Raw genomic sequence first — 23,510 nt, 5'->3', positions numbered from 1 at the left:
TAGCTACCCTGACCCTGAGTTTCAATTGTGGTTTTATTTGCACCTCTGCATGTGGGTCATCCACTGGGGTTTGTCCTGAGGCTGCCCTGGAGGCCTTGGGTCTTCCCCAGTGAGACCCAGGTGTGGTAAAGCTACTTGGGTCATAGGGGTTCTGGCAGCACCAGGTACTCAGGGGAGTTGGTGGCTAGGGCAGTAGGAAATACAGTGTTCTAGAAGGGTATGGCAACCAGTATTGGCCAATACGCTTCAGTATTCTTGCCTGGAGAAACCCTTGAACAGAGAAGCCACAGCCACAGGGTTGCAAAGTGTTGGACATGACTGAAGTAACCCTGCATGCATAGACACAAGACATTTTTTGGTCTGTGGCAGCTCTGCTCCAGTGAGGGTTGAGCAGGAACATGGCACAGCTGCTTGGGGTGTGGGGACCCTGGCGACGCAAAGTATTCAGGGACACCGTCTGCCTCCACCTCAGGAGTTATGGCCCTATCAGTCTTCTTTCGATCCTCATGTAGCTGGTGATCAGAAGGCCTCTTTGCCCGGTCTTTCTCCATCACTCTCCCCATTCAGTCAGTTAGAGGGCTCCCTTGCCTGGGGTCCTTCTCTGTTGTTTGGAGCATCAGACACTTAGCGGGGCCCCACTGGCTGGGGTCCTACTCTGTAGATCGGCGTGTCAGGCAATTAAAGGGGCACCCTAGGTGGGATCCTACTCTGTAGTTCAATGCATTTGTCATGCATTTGATGGGCCAGCTTCTCATGTTCAGCTGCCCATGCTGGGGTGTGGGGAGAGAGAAGCTATGGTGATGGCTCCATCCCCTACATGTGACTCAGCAGTATCGCCTTGTTTCTATGGCTGCCTGGCTTTCCTCCACAGGCATTTCCCACCACAATCTCCTCCCTCATGTCCCCTCAATCTGTCTCTCCACAGTCAACAACAGCCCTCACCCTGGGATTTCTCTGCAATCCCTATACTCCAGCTCCCAGCCCTTGCACCTTGTAGGGGACCTGCATTCCTGTCCAGGTATGTATGGCTGTGGCAAGGACTGTCTGATTCTCAATCCATTCAGGCTGCCACAGATCAGCTATTTCACTTTCAGTCTTAAATGTTTCTCTTCTAACTCAGACAATTGCCCCGATGTGGGGACTGGACCCCTGCCTCAGTTCCCCCACCAACGGAGGGCAGGTCCAGTCCTAGTAACACCTCTGTTTTCCCCCCTAGTTCCTTCATCCTACTGAGTTTTACATGGTAATGAGATGGCTGGATGGCATCACCGACTCTGTGGACATGAGTTTGAGTGTACTCCGGGAGTTGGTGATGGACAGGGAGGCCTGGCGTGCTGTGATTCATGGGGTCGCGGAGAGTTGGACAGGACTGAGCGACTGAACTGAACTGAACTGAACTGATATATTCTTTTCTGGTGGTCAGGTACTCCTGTCTGCTCTCAGCTGGTGTTCCAGATGCACTTCTGTGTCTGAAGGTGTATTCCTGATGTATCCATGGAGAGAGATGTTCTCCACGTGTTCTCTCACTTTGGCTTTGTCAGCTAAATAGAGATGCCGATTCTCAGCTCTAACAAAGACGTCACTGGGGCAGGGACCTCTCCTCCCATTTCCACACCCTACCCACAGTTCCTGAACACACACTACTAAAAAGTTATAAGAAGTGTTATCCAGAAAAAAATGAGGTATTATGTATTAAACACATGATATAAATACATTATATTTATTTTACTCTAAATTCTGTTAAGGCTTAGCTCACATATTGCTTTCTTCAAAAGCCCTACTTGACTCCAAGTTTCAATTGATTTCTGTCCTCAATGCATTGTGCTCATGTCTGTTTCACAGCTAAACCCTTCCTACTGCTGTGGAGCTAGCTGTGAACATGCCAGTCTTCTCCACTGGATTGTAAACAGCAATCACCTTACAAGGCTCTGCATCTTCCCTTGCCTCAGCACAGCCCCTAAATGATAGAAAGTGCTCAAGAAGCATTTGTTAATTTAGCTGATACTGTCCTGTGCTAAGTTGCTCAGTCATGTCCGACTCTTTGGACCCAGTACACCAGACTTCCTTGTCCTTAACCAACTCCTGGAGCTTGCTCAAACTCATGTCCCTTGGATTGGTGATGCCACACAATCATTTCATCCTCTGTCATCCCCTTCTCCTTCTCCCTTCAACCTTTCCCAGCATCATGGTCTTTTCCAATGAGTCAGTTCTTTGCATCAGGTGGCTAAAGTATTGGAGTTTCAGCGTCAACATCAATCCTTCTGATGAATATTCAGGGCTGACTTCCTTTAGGATGGACTGATTGGATCTCTTGGAGTCCAAGGGACTTGGAAGACTCTTCTCCAACACCACAGTTCAAAAATATCAATTTTCAGTGCTCAGCTTTCTTTATAGTCCAACTCTCACATCCATACATGACTATAGAAAAAACCATAGGTTTGACTAGACGGACTTTGTCGGTTGGATCTTTGACTAGTTTGGATTGTTCCTTTTTCATATGCTGTCTAGGTTGGTCATAGCTTTTCTTTCAAGGAGCAAGCGTCTTTTAATGTCATGGCAGCAGTCACCATCTGCAGTGATTTTGGAGCCCAAGAAAATAAACTCTGTCACTGTTTCTATTGTTTGCCCAGCTATTTGCCATGAAGTGATGGGGGCGGATGTCATAATATTCGTTTTTTGAATGCTGAGTTTTAAGCTAGCTTTTCCACTTTCCTCAACAGGCTCTTCAGTTCTTCTTTGCTTTCTGCCATCAGGGTGGTGTCATATGCATATATGAGGTTATTGATACTTCTCTGGGCAATCTTGATTCCAGATTGTGGTTCATCCAGCCCGGCATTTTGCATGACGTACTCTGCATATAGTTAAACAAGCAGGGTGACAATATACAGCTTTGATGTACTCCTTTCCCAATTTGGAACCAGTCTGTTGTTCCATGTCCAGCTCTAACTGTTGCTTCCTGACCTGCATACAGATTTCTTAGGAGGCAGATCAGGTGGTCTGGTATTCCCATTTCTTTCAGAATTTTCCACAGTTTATTGTGATCCACACAGTCAAAAGCTTTGGAATAGTGAATAAACAGAAGTGCCAACAAAGGTCTGTCTAGTCAAGGCTATGGTTTTTCCGGTGGTCATGTATGGATGTGAGAATTGGACTGTGAAGAAAGCTGAGCGCCGAAGAATTGATGCTTTTGAATTGTGGTGCTGGAAAAGACTCTTGAGAGTCCCTTGGACTGCAAGGAGATCCAACCAGTCCATTCTAAAGGAGATCAATCCTGGGTGTTTATTGGAAGGACTTATGCTAAAGCTGAAACTCCAATACTTTGGCCACCTCATGCGACGAGTTGACTCACTGGAAAAGACTCTGATGCTGGGAGGGATTGGGGGCAGGAGGATAAGGGGATGACAGAGAATGAGATGCTGACTCAATGGACATGAGTTTGAGTGAATTCCGGGAGTTAGTGATGGACAGGGAGGCCTGGCGTGCTGTGATTCATGAGGTCGCAAAGAGTCGGACACGACTAAGCGACTGAACTGAACTGAACTGAGGTGTTTTCCTGAAACTCTCTTGCTGTTTCGATGATCTGACAGATGTTGACAGTTTGAGCTCTGCTTCCTCTGCCTTTTTGAAATCCATTTTGAACAAGTGGAAATTCACAGTTCATGTACTGTAGAAGCCTGACTTGGAGAATTTTGAGCATTCGTTGCTAGCATGTGAGATGAGTGGAACTGTGTGGTAGTTTGAACATTCTTTGGCATTGCCTTTCTTTGGGATTGGAATGAAAACTGACCTTTTCCAGTCCTGTGGCCACTGCTGATTTTTCCAAATTTGCTGGCATGTTGAGTGCAGCACTTTCACAGCATCATCTTTAAGGACTGGAAATAGCTCAACTAGAATTCCATTACTTCCACTAGCTTTGGTCATAGTGATGTTTCCTAAGGCCCACTTGACTTCGGACTCCAGGATGTCTGGCTATAGGTGAGTGATTACACCATCATGGTTATCTGGGTCATTAAATGAAGGACTAATGCTAAAGCTGAAACTGCAATACTTTGGCCACCTCATGCGATGAGTTGACTCACTGGAAAAGACTCTGATGCTGGGAAAGGTTGGGGGCGGGAGGAGAAGGGGACGACCGAGAATGAGATGGCTGGATGGCATCACCGACTCTGTGGACATGAGTTTGAGTGAACTCCGGGAGTTGGTGATGGACAGGGAGGCCTGGCATGCTGTGATTCATGGGGTCACGGAGAGTCGGACACGACTGAGCGACTGAACTGAACTGAACTGAACTGAAGATCTCTTTTGTATAGTTCTTCTGTGTATTTTTGCCACCTCTTCTTAATATCTTCTGCTTCCGTTAGGTCCATACAGTTTCTGTCCTTTATTGTGCCCATTTTGCATGAAGTGTTGCCTTGGTATCTCCAGTTTTCTTGAAGAGATGTCTAGTCTTTCTCATTCTATTATTTTCCTCTATTTCTTTGCATTGATCACTGAGGAAGGCTTTCTTCTCTCTCCTTGCTATTCTTTGGAACTCTGTATTCAGAGGGGTATATCTTTCCTTTTTGCCTTTGCCTTTATCTTCTCTTCTTTCTCAGCTATTTATAAGGTCTCCTCAGACAACCATTTTGCTTTTTTGCATTTATTTTTCTTGGGGATAGTCTTGATCACTGCCTCCTGTACAATTAAATTTATTCTAATCTAAATAATAGATACTTCCGTCCGTCCGTTCCGTCGCTCAGTCGTGTCCGACTCTTTGCGACCCCGTGGACTGTAGCCTACCAGGCTTCTCCGTCCATGGGATTCTCCAGGCAAGAATACTGGAGTGGGTTGCCGTTTCCTTCTCCAAGGGATCTTCCCGACCCAGGGATCGAACCCAGGTCTCCCGCATTGGAGGCAGACGCTTCAACCTCTTAAGAAGGCTCAAATTTGCATGTGGGCTTGCCTTGTGGCTCAGATCATAAAGAACCCACTGCAATGCCAAAGACCTGGGTTCCATCCCTGTGATGGAAGATCCCTGGAGAATGGAAGGCTATCCACTCCAGTATTCTTGCCTAGAGAATTCCATGGAGAGAGGAGCCTGGTGGGCTACAGTCCTTGAAGTCACAAGTTTGCATACAAATTTACTCATATTATTGGGCTCCTGTAGGCATATAAAATTATATATATATATATATATATATATGTTCTTAAGTTGAATTTTTTCTTCAAGAAAGCTGTTGAAATCCTGACAGTTTATCTGAAATTGCAAACCAACAGCCATTTCTTTCAGTCATGAGTGAAACTTTAGTTACCTAATGGTCTTTTTTTTTTTTTTTTCCTAATGGTCTTAATAATATCAGTTCAAGCAGATGCTTAGCTTTGGTGGAAGTAATGCTCTCAGCAGTCCATCTTTGTGCACACACACTTTCACAAATTGACTTTATGGTCTGTTTTTTTAAGTAAAATCTGTTTTGTTGAATTCACTTGTCAAAACATTTAACTTGTAAATATATAGCTGCATTGACTTTCTCTTTACTGAAGGTGTGTGTATAAGCAGGTCTTCAAATCACATTGTCAAAATGTGACAGTAAAGTCATGTGTGATTATTGTAAACAAATATTTTGAAAGTTGTATTCAGATCTACTGAAGGGGACATATCATTTAAATTAATATCATTATTTTAGTCACTCCTCATTTTAGCCTCAAACAAACATTCAAATTTGTTCAACTTCTCTATTCCACTACTTTCAAATGACTTTTGAATTTTTCAGAAATTGCTTCCATTCTCAGCGGATTAATGCCATCACTGAGATGACCTTGAAGGCTGGCTCTTTCTGGCTTCTCTTGTATAACATACTGTCTGGCTGACAGTAGATTCTCAACAAGTGAATAACTCTGCGTCTGAAGAAATTCTCAAGAATTCCTAAACTTCTTCAGTGCAGAGAACTTATCTCCAGTTTCTGGGATGTCACATAGCTCAGCCCCATAACTGAATATTGTACAAAAAATAAAAAAGCACTTTCCATTTTGAGCTGAAAATTAAAACCCATTTATGGAAGTCTTTCTACCACATGTCAAAAATTTAGGAGGAAATGAATCATAGTCAAAGCAATAAAGCACCAAAACTTTTCAGTACAATGTAAAATTTACTGTTCCAAGATCTTTAAAATACGTTTTGCAAAGTTCATATTGCATTATCCTCATCATAATCAAGTAAATGTCCAGACAGAAGAATTCAGGTTTTATGGTGAAGACCAAAGTTAATGTAATTTGTGGGATGCTTAATAAGAAAAAGAACACAAAGTTGTATAAGAAAGATTATTTGTTTTGAATGAAGAAAGAAATCACAATAAATTACAAATTTAAAAGATGATGATACCCTAACCATCTACAAAATACAGGAAAATAGTTATATTTTAATTAATGAACCACCTGATACATTTCTGTAGGACATTTCCCCTATATTTCTGACAGTATAATCTCTCATTGCCTACTCATATGACAATTTAATATAATTTTATCAAGGTATCTTAAAAGTCATTCAATTTTCATTTTAGCCTGATTATTGTTTTTTAAGATGATAGTTGAGATGCATAAAATATGTGATTTCATACACAGAATTGCATTCATGACTTGCAGACCACCTCAGGGTTGTGCCCTAAAAGCCCAAGAATTCTGACAAACTCTATTTTGCATTATTCCTAACATGAAAAATATTTATCGCTCATTGATAATTGTATACACTGGATTAAAGAATATATTCCTAAAATATTACTGTATTTTATAGTAATTAAAGCCATTTAAGTAGTTATTCTGAAAATTATACATAAATTAAACATTAAAGACTTCACATCACGTAAAGATATAGAATTTGAGTGACAAATTTTCCACATTTTTCTTAGTTGTAAAGAAGTTATTGATAGCCCTTATTTATACAGACAGTGTACTCTTGAAAGACATTTTATTTATTTTTTATTTTTTGTAATTAATTTATTTTTTATTGGAGGCAAATTATTTTACAATATTATATTGGTTGGTTTTGCCATACATTGACATGAATTCGCCCCAGGTTTACATAAGTTCCCCCTCCTGAACCCCCCTCCCACCTCCCTCCTCCCTTTATCCTCCCTCTGGGTCATCCCCGCATGCCAGCCCCGAGCATCCTATAACATGCATCGACCCTGAACTAGTGATTCATTTCACATATGACAACATACTTGTTTCAATGCCATTCTCCCAAATCATCCCACCCTCACCCTCTCCCACAGAGTCCCAAAGACTGTTCTATACATCTGTGTCTCTTTTGCTGTCTCGTATACAGGGTTGTCATTTGCATCTTTCTAAATTCCATATATATGCGTTAGTATACTGTATTGGTGTTTTTCTTTCTGGCTTACTTCACTCTGTATAATAGGCTCCAGTTTCATCCACCTCGTTAGAACTGATTCAAATGTATTCTTTTTAATGGCTGAATAATACTCCATTGTGTATATGTACCAAAGCTTTCTTATCCATTCGCCTGCAGATGGACATCTAGGTTGCTTCCATGTCCTGGCTATTATAAACAGTGCTGCAATGAACATTGGAGTACATGTGTCTCTTTCAATTCTGGTTTCCTCGGTGTGTATGCCCAGGAGTGCGATTGCTGGATCATATGGCAGTTCTATTTCCAGGTTTTTGAGGAATCTCCACACTGTTCTCCATAGTGGCTGTACTAGTTTGCATTCCCACCAAGAGTGTAAGAGGGTTCCTTTCTCTCCACATCCTCTCCAGCATTTATTGCATGTAGACTTTTGGATAGCAGCCATTCTGACTGGTGTGAAATGGTATCTCATTGTGGTTTTTGATTTGCATCTCTCTGATTATGAGGGATGTTGAGCATTTTTTCATGTGTTTATTAGCCATCTTTATGTCTTCTTTGGAGAAATGTCTGTTTAGTTCTTTGGTCCATTTTTTGATTGGGTCATTTATTTTTCTGGGATTGAGCTGCAGGAGCTGCTTGTATATTTTGGAGATTAATCCTTTATCAGTTGCTTCATTTGCTATTATTTTAAATAGATGAGAAAATGAGGCAAAGAGAAGAGAAGGATATCTGGAAGCCAAATGAGATCAAGCAGTGACAAACAAGAATAATACACTAATAATCTAGGTCTAGGAAACTTGAATACTGTATTAGCTGAGCAAGTTACTCAATCCATCTAAGTTTTTGTTTTCTTATCTGTAAAATGAAGACATTAGTAATATCTACCTATAAAGCTTTTGTGGGAGGACTGAATCACTTATATGTAAGTTCCTTAGCACATAGTTAGTACTTCATAGTTTTAGGCAAAATTGTTACTTGGATTGTTAACTTCAAATATTACTAAGATTTATTATTAGCTACTTCTTAAAATAATGATGAGCGTATAGTTTGTTCTTCTCTAGTTTTGAGTTTCTTCAGAACAGTAGAATCAGAACAACCGACCACAGTGAACATTTTCCTTTGTGTTACATCAGGAACTATGTGATATCTGTTTGAAATCACTTATTGAAATCAGCTGGAGATTTGGTTTAGTTTGAAGCTGAGTTATGGTCTATATCCACCAAATACTTTAAAATATACTTTTTAGTGGTTACCCGCTTTCATAGCCAGAGGTCAGAGACAGGGGTGAAAGTAGAGAGGGACAGAGAGAGAAAACTGTGGCTCAGGGTTTGTCCTGTTCATCACTGTTGTGGGGTCATTGTCTGTGTTACAAGGCGTCACTCCTAGGATCCCTCACAATAGCTAACACAAGCTACAGACCCTCAGTAAATGTTAGGCTGGAATTTAATGATTGAGAATGTAAAATAAGGAAATGCTTAAACAGTTGGTTTGGTTTTTTAAAGATCTATTTCCAGCTGTCTTTTCCCGAGATACTTGAACACTTTATTCTAATGGAGATACTGAAATATAAAATTTCACAATTAATTGTTAAACTCTTATTTTATTGAATGATAATAAAATATCTTTTCCAAAAGGTATTTATGCTAAAGGAGTAGATATGGTATCACTTATATGTGGAATATAAAATATGACACAAATGAACTTGTCTCTGAAACGGAAACAGACTCAGACATAGAGAACAAAGGGGAAAGGGGGTGGGGGAGGGATAGAGTGAGAGTGTGGGGTTAGCAGATGCAAACTAGTTTCCATATAGTGTGGATAAACAACAAGGTCCTACTGTATAGCACAAAGGGCTATGCTCAATATCCTGTGATAAACCATAATGGAAAAGAGCACAAAAAAGAATGTATGTGTGTGTGTGTGTGTGTGTGTGTGTGTGTGTGTATAATTGAATCACTTTGCTGCTCAGCAGAAATTAAAACAACATGTAAGTCAACTATATATACTTCAATAAAAAAAAAGAATAGATCAAGTTTCTGCTAGTTGCCCTGCCATTCTCAGTCATCATCTTCATCTGCTGGCTCAAAATGGGATTGCTAGCATGTCAGGCTTCCAGTTTGCAGGAAAGAATTAAGTCCTGGAAGGGCAACTTGTCTGTCAAAAGGAGATATCTGGAAGTTGTCCACTTTCCTTCCTCACTTCCCTTTGACCTGTTGCATCCCATGGTCACACCTGGCTGCAAAGGGGGTTCAGAACTGTCATGTTTAGCTGGGTAGCCATATGAGAGAACATATGAGAACAAGGAAGAACAGTCTCTGAAGGGACAGGTAGTGCAGTCTATCACATTCTGTATGAACATTTTAAGCAGTGATTTTTTTGTGGGTGTTGGAATTGCTCAAAGCACTACTACGTTTTTTCTCTTCCTTAGGTAGTAAAGTTTTGTGTGTGTGTGTTCACTCATGTCTGACTGTGACCCATGACTGTGGCCTGCCAGGCTCCTCTGTCCATGGAATTTTCCAGACAAGAATACTGGAGTGGTTGCCATTTCCTTCTCCATGGGATCTTCCTGACCCAGGGATCAAACCCACATCTCTTGTGTCTCCTGAATTGGGAGGCAGATTCTTTACTACTAGCGCCTCCAAATGAACAATGATGTAGAACAGAGCATCGCTGTGAGAGTGGACTCACAGACTGCTATGAAAGACAGAAGCCATTTCATTTCAACTGTGTATCCAGGGATATCTTTCTTAAAATATTTTAGCCTTTACCTTAACAAATTCAAAAATAGGTACCTAGAGATGGTGTTTTGTCATAACAAAAAATGATGATGTGTTGTATCAGTGGCCGGTGATGAGAAAGATATTGCAGTCTGAAATGCCCTTGGAGATTTGTCATCACATAATAAAACATTTGGTAAAATTGTCTCTTTGACCAAACTCTCTTTGTCAACTAGGAATAGAAGAGAACGTAGTATTCTTATTCTCCAAAATAACTATATCTAACAACACACTTAATGGTGAGGTATTAAGTTCTTTCCTTTTGTGATCAAGAAAAGGACAAGCATGTCTGCCACGTCCACCTAAAACTTAACTCAACATTCCATTTCAATAAGATGAGAAAAAGAAATAAAAAGTATAATTATTAAAAGAAAGAAACACAACTGCCATTATTCACAGAAAGTTTTAAAAGAGTTTGCAAATACAATATACATAAATTGAATTGTACAAAGATATCATTCACAAACTGTCAAAAATATGAAGCACTGTGAAATAAATTTAACAAAATATGTAGCAAGCTTCTAAGATTATTTAAATAATTGTAAAATATTTTTATTGAAAAGACACTATAAAAATGGATAGATATGCACAATATTCACAAATTGGAAGACTAAACACTGTCCAGGCCAATTCATTTAGAGAGTTAATGCCATTGAAGTCAAGACCTGTTTAATGTTTTGCATGTGACTTGGCAAGCTGAGTCTAAAATGTATACAGCCTAAAATAGGCCAAGCTCACCCTTAGGAGGAGAAAACTGGGAAGATTTGCTTACTAGATATCATACTTTTTTTTTTGGTAATATTGTAGCTAAGGCAGCTTGATGTTGGTGTGGAAAGGGACAAGCCAGTGGAACAGACTAGAGGGCCCAGAATCATATCCACCATATACAAGTACTTGATATTTGAAAGAGGCAGTAGTACTGGTCAGGGGAGATGAAATTTATTACTATTTATAATTGAAAATAAATGAAAGTTAAAGTTGCTCAGTCGTGTGTGACTCTGATCCCATGGACTATACAGTCCATGGAATTCTCCAGCCCAGAATACTGGAGTGGGTAGCTGATCCTTTCTCCAGAGGATCTTCCCAACCCAGGGATCAAACCCAGCTCTCCCACACTGCAGGTGGATTTTTTACCAGCTGAGCCACCAGGGAAGTCCACATAATAAATGGTGCTCGGACAGTTGTAAACATGTGTAAAAATACGAAACTTGATCCTACTTCACCTCATGCACAAATAGCAATTTCAAATGAATTAACTCTTTCCATATGATTCTAACAGGTACATTTTAACATTCAAATATCCCTGAAATCTGAATGTTTTGACAATGACATCTCACAGTTATCATTTTTGTGAGTGTTGAAAATGTAGTCTTTCCTTTTCTGTGTTGAAAAAATTAATGGTGGGTCTTATATTTGATGATGACTTAGGTTTGATGAAATATGGTGGAACACTTTGGGTTTGGTTAGGAAAAGAAAACTCAGAATTCCAAGAATAAAACATTTTAATGCAGGCAATTAGAAGTTTCCACAACAAACAAAATGACTAAGGGAGTGAAGAGACAAGAAGGCACTATTCCTAATCTTACCAATCAATGCTTGAGAGTTCACATGTTGCTGCTGCTGCTGCTGCTAAGTCACTTCAGTCGTGTCCGACTCTGTGTGACCACATAGACGGCAGCCCACCAGGCTCCCCCGTCCCTGGGAGTCTCCAGGCAAGAACACTGGAGTGGGTTGCCATTTCCTTCTCCAATGTGTGAAAGTGAAGTCACTCAGTCGTGTCCGACTCTTAGCGATCCCACGGACTGTAGCCTACCAGGCTCCTCCATCCATGGGATTTTCTAGGCAAGAGACTGGAGTGGCTTGCCATTGCCTTCTCCGGAGTTCACATGTAGGCAGCTGTAAATCTCAGGACCTCCAAGAAGCTACTGACCACTCCCTCAGCTCAGGAAGCCACTTGTAGTGATCTCAAAGACCTAGAGCACCCCACTTCTTAATTTGAAGATATGTCTTCCTATGAGCTTCTGACACTGTTCAGTTCAGTTCAGTCGCTCAGTTTGTCCGACTCTGTGACCTTATGAATCACAGCATGCCAGGCCTCCCTGTTCATCACCAACTCCCAGAGTTCTCCCAAACTCATGTCCATTGAGTTGGTGGTGTCATGCAACCATCTCATCCTCTGTTGTCCCCTTCTCCTCCTGCCTTCAATTGTTCCCAGAATCAGGGTCTTTTCCAATGAGTCAGTTTTTTGCATCAGGTACCAAAGTATTGGAGTTTCAGCTACAGCATCAGTCTTTCCAATGCATATTAGGATTGCTTTCCTTTAGGATTGACTGGTTGGATCTCCTTGCAGTCCAAGGGACTCTCAAGAGTCTTCTCCAACACCACAGTTCAATGCATCAATTCTTTGGCACTCAGCTTTCTTTCTAGTCCAACTCTCACATCCATACTTCACTACTGGAAAAACAATCGCTTTGACTAGGCGGACCATTGTTGGCAAAGTAATGTCTCTGCCTTTTAATATACTGTCTAGATTGGTCATAGTTTTTCTTCCAAGGAATAAGTGTCTTTTAATTTCATGGCTGCAATCACCATCTGTAGTGATTTTGGAGCCCCCCCCCAAATAAAGCGTGTCACTGTTCCCCCATCTATTTGCCATGAAGTGATGGGACCAGATGCCATGATCTTACTTTTCTGAATGTTGAGTTTCAGGCCAACTTGTTCACTCTCCTCTTTCACTTTCATCAAGAGTCTCTAGTTCTTCTTCACTTTCAGCCATAAGGGTGGTGTCATCTGCATATATGAGGTTATTGATTCTCCTGGAAATTTTGATTCCAGCTTATGTTTCATCCAGCCCAGCATTTCTCATGATGTATTCAGCATAAAAGTTAAATAAGCAGCCTCATTTAAATATTGTTTTTCTCTATTTCTTTGTATTGATTGCTGAGTAAGGCTTTCTTATCTCTCCTTGCTATTCATTGGAACTCTGCATTCAAATAGGTATTTCTTTTCTTTTCTCCTTTGCCTTTCACTTCTCTTCTATTCACAGCTATTTGTAAGGCCTCCTCAGACAACCATTTTTCCCTTTTGCATTTATTTTCCTTGGGGATGTTCTTGATCCCTGCCTCCTGTACAGTGTCACAAACCTCCATCAATAGTTCTTCAGGCACTCTATCAGATCTAATCCCTTGAGTCTATTTGTCACTTCCACTGTATAATCATATGGGATTTGATTTAGATCATACCTAAATGGTCTAGTGGTTTCCCCCACTTTCTTCAATTTCAGTCTGAATTGGCAATAAGGAGTTCATGGTCTGTGCTATAGTCAGGTCCCAGCCTTGTTTTTGCTGATTGTATATAGAATTTGTCCATCTTCGGCTGCAGAAAATATAATCAGTTTAATTTCTGTATTGACGATCTGGTGATGTCCATGTGTAGTCTTCTCTTGTGTTGTTGGAAGAGAGCGTTTGCTATGACCAGCGCGTTTTCTTGTCAAAACTCTATGAGGCTTTCCCCTGCTTCATTCTGTACTCCAAGGCCAAATTTGCCTGTTACTCCAGGTGTTTGGGCTTCCCTGGTGGCTCAGAGGATAAAGTGTCTGCCTGCAATGCAGGAGGCCCAGGTTCTATCCCTGGGTTGGGAAGATCCCCTGGAGAAGGAAATGGCAACCCACCCCAGTATTCTTGCCTGGAGAACCCCATGGACAGAAGAGCCTGGCAGGCTACAGTCCACGGGTTCGCAAAGAGTCAGACACGACTGAGCGACTTCACTCACTCCAGGTGTTGATTGACTTCCTACTTTCCCATTCCAGTCCCCTATAATGAAAAGGACATCTTTTTGGGGTGTTAGTTCTAGAAGGTCTTGTAGATCTTCAAAGAACCATTCAACTTCAGCTTCTTCAGCATTACTGGTTGGAATACAGACTTGGATTACCATGATATTGAATGATTTGCCTTGGAAATAAACAGAGATCATTCTGTTGTTTTTGAGATTGCATCCAAGTACTGCATTTTGGACTCTTTTGTTGACTATGATAGCTACTCCATTTCTTCTAAGGGCTTCTTGCCCACAGTAGTAGACATAATTGTCATCTGAATTAAATTCATCCATTCCAGTCCATTTTAGTTAGCTGATTCCTAGAATGTTGATGTTCACTCTTGCTATCTCCTGTTTGACCACTTCCAATTTGCCCTGATTCATGGACCTGGCATTCCAGGTTTCTGCACAATATTGCTCTTCACAGCATTGGACTTTCCTTCCATCACCAGTCACATCTACAACTGGGTGTTGTTTTTGCCTTGGCTCCATATCTTCATTCTTTCTAGAGTTATTTCTCCACTGATCTCCAGTAGCATATTGGGCACTCACTGACTTGGGGAGTTCATCTTTCAGTGTCCTATCTTTTTGTCTTTTGATACTGTTCATGGGGTTCTCAAGGCAAGAATACTGAAGTGCTTTGCTATTCCCTCCTCCAGTGAACCATGTTTTGTCTCCACCTGTTTGCATAGTGTTATAAGGAAGTGATGTGCTCAGGCCAGAATTTGGTCCTCATTGTGTATTGTATGTCCCCTGGGAATGATGTAGATACATATCTAACTTCTTTCTAGATTATACATTTTCTGGGCTTGAGCAGTCACTATGGACTAAATGGAGAAGCTGCTCATCACTCAGCGATCCTGAATTTTGAGCTGGCCACAGTAACTGGATGGAACATTGAATATTTTTCCTTGGGAGAAGAGTGTTGAATGTGCAAGGAGAATGGTATGAAGGTTACTTGGGTGGACAGAGGAACAGACTATTGCTAACAAATTGCTTCTTTCACTGAAGGACTTATTGCTATTTCCATCTGCTGTGTCAATGGTGATTTCCTTTTTAAACCCCTCACCTGAGACGGTATGATATGAAAAATTGTCTTAATTAGCTTTAATTCACACTGGCACTGGTGAGTTGCCCAAAGCAGGAATACATACCTCAGGCATGTTGCTTTGGCATTTAATCAAAAGGGCCCTCTTAGAGGAGAGAGTTCCTATGAGCTTTTAAACTATCTTTATCTCTAATCAACAGTAGATGCTTTGTTAATTAGCAAAATGAAGGTTAGAAATTAGTTTTTGCTGGTGAAATTATGTTGAAGACATGTGGATCAACCAGAAACATGGAGTATGAAAGTCCAGTTGGCCAGTAGTCTGAGTCCTGTAGTATGGTGGCTATGGCTTGATTCCAAAACATTGCTTCTGGGCAATCTCCTATTCAGAAAAGTCCAGGTGCTAATACTAAGCACAAGGTCAGCTGACCCTGCCTTTAGAATATTATAGGTATTTGACTCAGTGAACATTTCATGTCTGTTAAGTTCAGAGCACCTAAAAAGACAGAGCTGGGACTCAACCTCACAAACAGATTTCTATTTATTTGTCTGCTTGCTCGTGGTTGTTTTGAGGTGTAGATACATTCTGAGAGTTATTTTTACTGGAAATTGATAGATAGTGGAGAGGCTCCCAAGGACCTTGCTGCTGCTGCTGCTGCTAAGTCGCTTCAGTCACGTCTGACTTTGTGCAACCCCATAGAGGGCAGCCCACCAGGCTCCCCCGTCCCTGGGATTCTCAAGGCAAGAACACTGGAGTGGGTTGCCATTTCCTTCTCCAATGCATGAAAGTGGAAAGTGAAAAATGAAGTCGCTCAGTTGTTTCTGACTCTTCGCGACCCCATGGGCTGCAACCCACCAGGCTCCTCCGTCCATGGGATTTTCCAGGCAAGAGTACTGGAGTGGGTTGTCATTGCCTTCTCCCCCTAGGACCTTACTTATGTCTAATAGATGTTACCTATTAACGGCTGCTTATTTCCATATAAAATTCTGGTAACTGTTAATAGCTATTCTGGCTGAATCAGTTCGGTACCAAACACATTCTAGGATAACTTCTCTCCAAACCCTTCTCATAAGTATTGTTTCCCACTGAGATACTGTTCATCTCATCTATACATTTCACAGAACATTTCATCTTTTCATCTCATGGCCCAGCTCAAAATTCCACGTTCTCACGAAGACTTGGCTGACTCTTTTGATCTTTCCTGTCATTTCAATGGACAAATAACACACTTACTGGTGGAACACATGAAAAAGCTTTTGATTATACACTTATTTCTGTGAGTTCATTATGTAATTTAGATACAAATTAATTAAAGAATAAAATCTGTCTTAATTGGATCCCAGTTGGTGTTGCTGCCAATCATGACTGGACATCATTCTTTTGCAAATGAGAAAACAGTGTTGCTGCTTTGCTCTCAAGATCTCTACCCATTCATCTTGTGCTTTTTTTAAATTCATTTTTCTTTTGTTCTCTTTTTTAGCTTGGAAGATTTTGAAATGTAATAGGAGCAAAATTAAAAAGTAAAGGCCAGAGGTGATAGAAAAAACAGCAGTTACTGAATATGTGGATTAAAGATCAAAGGAGGGCAATTTTATATGTCTTTTACCAGTTTTAACCTACTAATTCATTAACTTGTAATAAAAATTACACTTATAAAGGATACTGCTGTTAAAGCTATGTTTGTTACTGAAATTCTTAGATAAAAAGAGAACAATTTTATATAGTGAGCCTGAAGTTGTATCAGTTCAGTTCAGTTCAGTCGCTCAGTCGTGTCCGACTCTTAGCGGCCCCATGAACCACAGCACGCCAGGCCTCCGTGTCCATCACCAACTCCCGGAGATCACTCAAACTCATGTCCATCGAGTCGGTGATGCCATCCAGCCACCTCATTCTCTGTCATCCCCATCTCCTCCTACCCCCAATCGCTCCCAGCATCAGAGTCTTTTCCAGGGAGTCAACTTGTCGCATGAGGTGGCCAAAGTATTGGAGTTTCAGCTTTAGCATCAGTCCTTCCAATGAACACCCAGGATTGATCTCTAGAATGGACTGGTTGGATCTCTTTGCAGTCCAAGGGACTCTCAAGAGTCTTCTCTAGCACCACAGTTCAAAAGCATCAATTCTTCGGCGATCAGCTTTCTTCACAGTCCAACTCTCACATCCATACATGACCATGGGAAAAACCATAGCCTTGACTAGATGGACCTTGGTTGGCAAAGTAATGTCTCTGCTTTTTAATATGCTATCTAGGCTGGTCATAACTTTCCTTCCAAGGAGTAAGCGTCTTTTAATTTCATGGCTGCAATCAGCATCTGCAGTGATTTTGGAGCCCCCAAAAATAAAGTCTGACACTGTTTCCACTGTTTCCCCATCTATTTCCCAAGAAGTGATAGGACCAGATGCCATGATCTTCGTTTTCTGAATGTTGAGCTTCAAGCCAACATTTTCACTCTCCTCTTTCACTTTCATCAAGAGGCTTTTGAGTTCCTCTTCACTTTCTGCCATAAGGGTGGTGTCATCTGCATATCTGAGGTTATTGATATTTCTCCTGGCAATCTTGATTCCAGCTTCTGCTTCTTCCAGCCCAGTGTTCCTCATGATGTACTCTGCATATAAGTTCAATAAGCAGGGTGACAATATACAACCTTGACGTACTCCTTTTCCTATTTGGAACCAGTCTGTTGTTCCATGTCCAGTTCTAACTGTTGCTTCCTGACCTGCATACAGGTTTCTCAAGAGGCAGGTCAGGTGATCTGGGATTCCCATCTCTTTCAGAATGTTCCACAGTTTATTGTGATCCACACAGTCAAAGGCCTTGGCATAGTCAATGAAGCAGAAATAGATGTTTTTCTGGAACTCTCTTGCTTTCTCCATGATCCAGCGGATGTTGGCAATTTGATCTCTGGTGCCTCTGCCTTTTCTAAAACCTGCTTGAACATCTGGAAGTTCATGATTCACATATTGCTGAAGCCTAGCTTGGAGAATTTTGAGCATGACTTTACTAGCGTGTGAGATGAGTGCAATTGTGCAGTAGTTTGAGCATTCTTTGGCATTGCCTTTCTTTGGGATTGGAATGAAGACTGACCTTTTTCAGTCCTGTGGCCACTGCTGAGTTTTCCAAATTTGCTGACATACTGAGTGCAGCACTTTCACAGCATCATCTTTCAGGATTTGAAATAGCTCAATTGGAATTCCATCACCTCCACTAGTTTTGTTTGTAGTGATGCTCTCTAAGGCCCACTTGACTTCACATTTCAAGATGTCTGGTTCCAGGTGAGTGGTCACGCCATCGTGATTATCTTCATCGTGAAGATCTTTTTTGTACCGTTCTTCTGTGTATTCTTGCCACCTCTTCTTAATATCTTCTGTTTCTGTTAGGTCCATACCACTTCTGTCCTTTATCGAGCCCATCTTTGCATGAAATGTTCCCTTGGAATTTTTAATTTTCTTGAAGAGATCTCTTGTTTTTCCTATTCTGTTGTTTTCCTCTATTTCTTTGCATTGATCGCTGAGGAAGGCTTTCTAATCTCTCCTTGCTATTCTTTGGAACTCTGCATTCAGATGCTTATATCTTTCCTTTCCTCCTTTACTTTTCTCTTCTCTTCTTTCACAGCTATTTGTAAGGCCTCCTCAGACAGCCATTTTGCTTTTTTACACTTCTTTTCCATGGGGATGGTCTTGGTCCCTGTCTCCTGTACAATGTCACGAACCTCCATCCAGAGTTCATCAGGCACTCTATTTATCAGATCTAGACCTTTAAGTCTATTTCTTACTTCCACTGTATAATCATAAGGGATTTGATTTAGGTCATATCTGAATGGTCTAGTGGTTTTCCCTACTTTCTTCAATTTCAGTCTGAATTTGGCAATAAGGAGTTCATGCTCTGAGCCACAGTCAGCTCCTGGTCTTGTTTTTGCTAACTGTATAGAGCTTCTCCATCTTTGGCTGCAAAGAATATAATCAATCTGATTTCGGTGTTGACCATCTGGTGATGTCCATATGTAGAGTCTTCTCTTGTGTTGTTGGAAGAGTGTGTTTGCTATGATCAGTGCGTTCTCTTGGCAAAACTCTATTAGCCTTTGCCCTGCTTCATTTTGTGCTCCAAGGCCAAATTTCCCTGTTACTCTAGGTGTTTATTGACTTCCTACTTTTGCATTCCAGTCCCCTATAATGAAAAGGATATCTTTTTTGGGTGTTAGTTCTAAAAGGTCTTGTAGGTCTTCATAGAACTGTTCAACTTCAGCTTCTTCAGCATTACTGGTTGGGGCATAAACTTGGATTACTGTAGTATTGAATGGTTTGCCTTGGAAACGAACAGAAATCATTCTGTCGTTTTTAAGATTGCATCCATTTTCATTCATTTCTATGCATATTTTGATGTCTCTTTTGATTTCTTCTATGATTAGTTCATTATTCAGCAGCGTGTTGTTCAGTCTCCATATGTTAGCACTTTTAACAGTTATTCTCCTGTAATTGAGATCTAATCTTACTGCATTGTGGTCAGAAAAGATGCTTGGAATGATTTCAATTTTTTTGAATTTACCAAGGCTAGATTTATGTCCCAGGATGTGATCTATCCTGGAAAAGGTTCCGTGTGCACTTGAGAAAAAGGTGAAATTCATTGTTTTGGGGTGAAATGTCCTATAGATATCTATTAGGTCTAACTCTTCTATTATATCATTTAAAGATTGTGTTTCCTTGTTAATTTTCTGTTTAGTTGATCTATCCATAGATGTAAGTGGGGTGTTAAATCTCCCACTATTATTGTGTTATTGTTAATTTCCCCTTTCATACTTGTTAGTAATTGTCTTACATATTGCGGTGCTCCTATGTTAGGTGCATAAATATTTATAATTGTTATATCTTCTTCTTGGATTGATCCTTTGATCATTATGTAGTTTCCTTCTTTGTCTCGTTTCACAGCCTTTGTTTTAAAGTCTATTTTATCTGATATGAGTATTGCTACTCCTGCTTTCTTTTGGTCTCTATTTGCATGGACTATCTTTTTCCAGCCCTTCACTTTCAGTCTGTATGCGTCCCTCGTTTTGAGGTGGGTCTCTTGTAGACAACATATATGGGGGTTTTGTTTTTGTATCCATTCAGCCAGCCTTTGTCTTTTGGTTGGGGCATTCAACCCATTTACATTTAAGGTAATTATTGAAAAGTAGGATCCCATAGCCATTTTCTTTATTGCTTTGGGTTCAAATTTATACACTCTTTCTGTGATTCCTGTCTATAGAAGATCCTTTAGCATTTGTTGGAGAGCTGGTTTGGTGATGCTGAATTCCCTCAGCTTTTGCTTGTCTGTAAAGCTTTTGATTTCTCCTTCATATTTGAATGAGATCCTTGCTGGGTATAGTAATCTGGGCTGTAGGTTATTTTCTTTCATCACTTTAAGTATATCTTGCCACTCCCTTCTGGCCTGAAGAGTTTCTGTTGAAAGATCAGCTGTTATCCTTATGGGAATCCCCTTGAGTGTTATTTGCTGCTTTTCCCTTGCTGCTTTTAATATTTGTTCTTTGTGTTTGATCTTTGTTAATTTGATTAATATGTGTCTTGGAGTATTTCGCCTTGGGTTTATCCTGTTGGGGACTCTCTGGGTTTCTTGGACTTGGGTGATTATTTCTTTCCCTATTTTAGGGAAGTTTTCAACTATTATCTCCTCAAGTATTCTCTCATGGTCTTTCTTTTTGTCTTCTTCTTCTGGGACTCCTATGATTCGAATGTTGGAGCGTTTAACATTGTCCCAGAGGTCTCTAATATTGTCCTCATTTCTTTTAATTCGTTTTTCTTTTTTCCTCTCTGTTTCATTTATTTCTACAATTCTATCTTCTAGTTCGCTTATCCTGTCTTCTGCCTCTGTTATTCTACTGTTTGTTCCCTCCAGAGTGTTTCTGATCTCATCTATTGCATTATTCATTGTATATTGACTCCTTTTTATTTCCTCTAAGTCCTTATTAAATCTTTCTTCCATCTTCTCAATCCTTTTCTCCAGGTTATTTATCTGTAACTCCATTTTACTTTCAAGACTTTGAATCATTTTCACCATCAAAATTCGAAATTCTTTATCAGGTAGATTCCCTATATCTTCTTCTTTTGTTTGTGTTGGTGGGCAATTATCTTGTTCCTTTACTTGCTGGGTATTTCTCTGCCTCTTCATCTTGCTTATATTGCTTTGCTTGGGGTGTCCTTTCCCTCTTCTTGCAGTTTGTGGAGTTCTCTTTATTATGTAGTTTCTTCGCTGTGTGTGGGGTTCGACAGGTGACTTGTCCGGGTTCCCTGGTTAGGGAAGCATGTGTCAGTGTTCTGGTGGGTGGAGCTGGATTTCTTCTCTTTCCTTTAGAAGACAATGGGCTACTTTTCTGGGAGCCTAATGTCCTCTGCCAGTATTCAGAAGTTGTTTTGTGGACTTTACTCCACGTTCAAATGTTCTTCTGATGAATTTGTGGGGAAGAAAGTGGTCTCGCCGTCTTGTTCCTTCCTCCCCAGAACACTGGATTCTTATATTCCACTTGGTCGTGGAGTATCTCTTCCCAGCTGCTCCAGCAAGGCGCAGGCGCTGCACCTTACCTTGGACGAGGGGTATCTCCTCAAGGCCGCCCCTCCTGCTTTGAATGTGGATCAGCTCCTCCCGGCCCTCCGGTGCCCAAGCAGCCACCGCCTCCCGGACGTGGTACAGCTCCTCTCGGCCACCGCCCTAACCCTGGGCGCGGGGCAGCTCCTCTCAGCCACGATTCTGCACGTGGTCGGTTGCGCTGGGAGCCGGGCGTCTCTCGCGTCTGCGCCGCCGGGAGCCGGGCGTCTCTCGCGTCTGCGCCGCCGGGAGCCGGGTGTCTCTCGCGTCTGCGCCGCCGGGAGCCGGGCGTCTCTCGCTCTCAGAGGGCCTGAGCGGTGGAAGGTGTGGGCAGACTTCAGGCCTGGCTGAGGGAAGAGGCTTCAGAACGGAACCGCTGAAGGGGACGCCTGCCACCTTCACACCAGTCCTGACCTCAGCTTAGGTGGCCGTTAACTCAGGAGCCGCTGCAGGACATTCACTCTGAGCTCCTCCTGGGTCGCAGCCTTCTCCGCAGCAGCCAGCTCTTCCTTCTCTGGGACACTGTAAACCTCTGGGACACTGTAAAAGCAGTGCTAAGGGGGAAGTTCATAACAATACAGGCATACCTCAAGAAACAAGAAAAAAGTCAACTAAATAACCTAACTCTACATCTAAAGCAACTAGAAAAGGAAGAAATGAAGAACCCCAGGGTCAGTAGAAGGAAAGAAATCATAAAAATTAGGGCAGAGATAAATGCAAAAGAAACAAAAGAGACCATAGCAAAAATCAACAAAGCCAAAAGCTGGTTCTTTGAGAAGGTGAATAAAATTGACAAACCACTAGCCAGACTCATCAAGAAACAAAGGGAGAAGAACCAAATCAATGAAATTAGAAATGAAAATGGAGAGATCACAACTGACAACACAGAAATACAAAGGATTATTAGAGAATACTATCAGCAATTATATGGCAATAAAATGAATAACCTGGAAGAAATGGACAAATTCCTAGAAAAGTACAACTTTCCAAAACTGAACCAGGAAGAAATAGAAAATCTGAACAAACCCATCACAAGCACGGAAATTGAAACTGTAATCAAAAATCTCCCAGCAAACAAAAGCCCAGGTCCAGACGGCTTCACAGCTGAATTCTACCAAAAATTTAGAGAAGAGCTAACACCTATTCTACTCAAACTCTTCCAGAAAATAGCTGAGGAAGGGAAACTTCCAAACTCATTCTATGAGGCCACCATCACCCTAATCCCAAAACCTGGTAAAGACCCCACAAAAAAAGAAAACTATAGGCCAATATCACTGATGAACATAGATGCAAAAATCCTTAACAAAATTCTAGCAATCAGAATCCAACAACACATTAAGAAGATCATACATCATGACCAAGTGGGCTTTATCCCAGGAATGCAAGGATTCTTCAATATACGCAAATCAATCAACGTAATACACCACATTAACAAACTGAAAAATAAAAATCATATGATTATCTCAATAGATGCAGAGAAAGCCTTCGACAAAATTCAACATCCATTTTTGATAAAAACTCTCCAGAAAGTGGGAATTGAAGGGACATACCTCAACATAATAAAAGCTATATATGACAAACCCACAGCAAACATTATCCTCAATGGTGAAAAACTGAAAGCATTTCCCCTAAAGTCAGGAACAAGACAAGGGTGCCCACTCTCACCACTACTATTCAACATAGTTCTGGAAGTTTTGGCCACAGCAATCAGAGCAGAAAAAGACATAAAAGGAATACAAATTGGAAAAGAAGAAGTAAAGATTTCACTGTTCGCTGATGACATGATCCTCTACACAGAAAACCCTAAAGACTCTACCAGAAAACTACTAGAGCTAATCAATGATTACAGCAAAGTTGCAGGATATAAAATCAACACACAGAAATCCCTTGCATTCCTATACACTAATAATGAGAAAATAGAAAGAGAAATTAAGGAAACTATTCCATTCACTGTTGCAATG

The sequence above is a fragment of the Moschus berezovskii genome, chromosome 19 (genome assembly GCF_049115385.1).
Source record: "Moschus berezovskii isolate FMDL1 chromosome 19, NW_MosBer_1.0, whole genome shotgun sequence".
Classification (NCBI taxonomy): Eukaryota; Metazoa; Chordata; class Mammalia; order Artiodactyla; family Moschidae; genus Moschus; species Moschus berezovskii.
The sequence above is the reverse complement of the archived record's forward strand: the minus strand, read 5'-3'. Positions refer to the sequence as shown.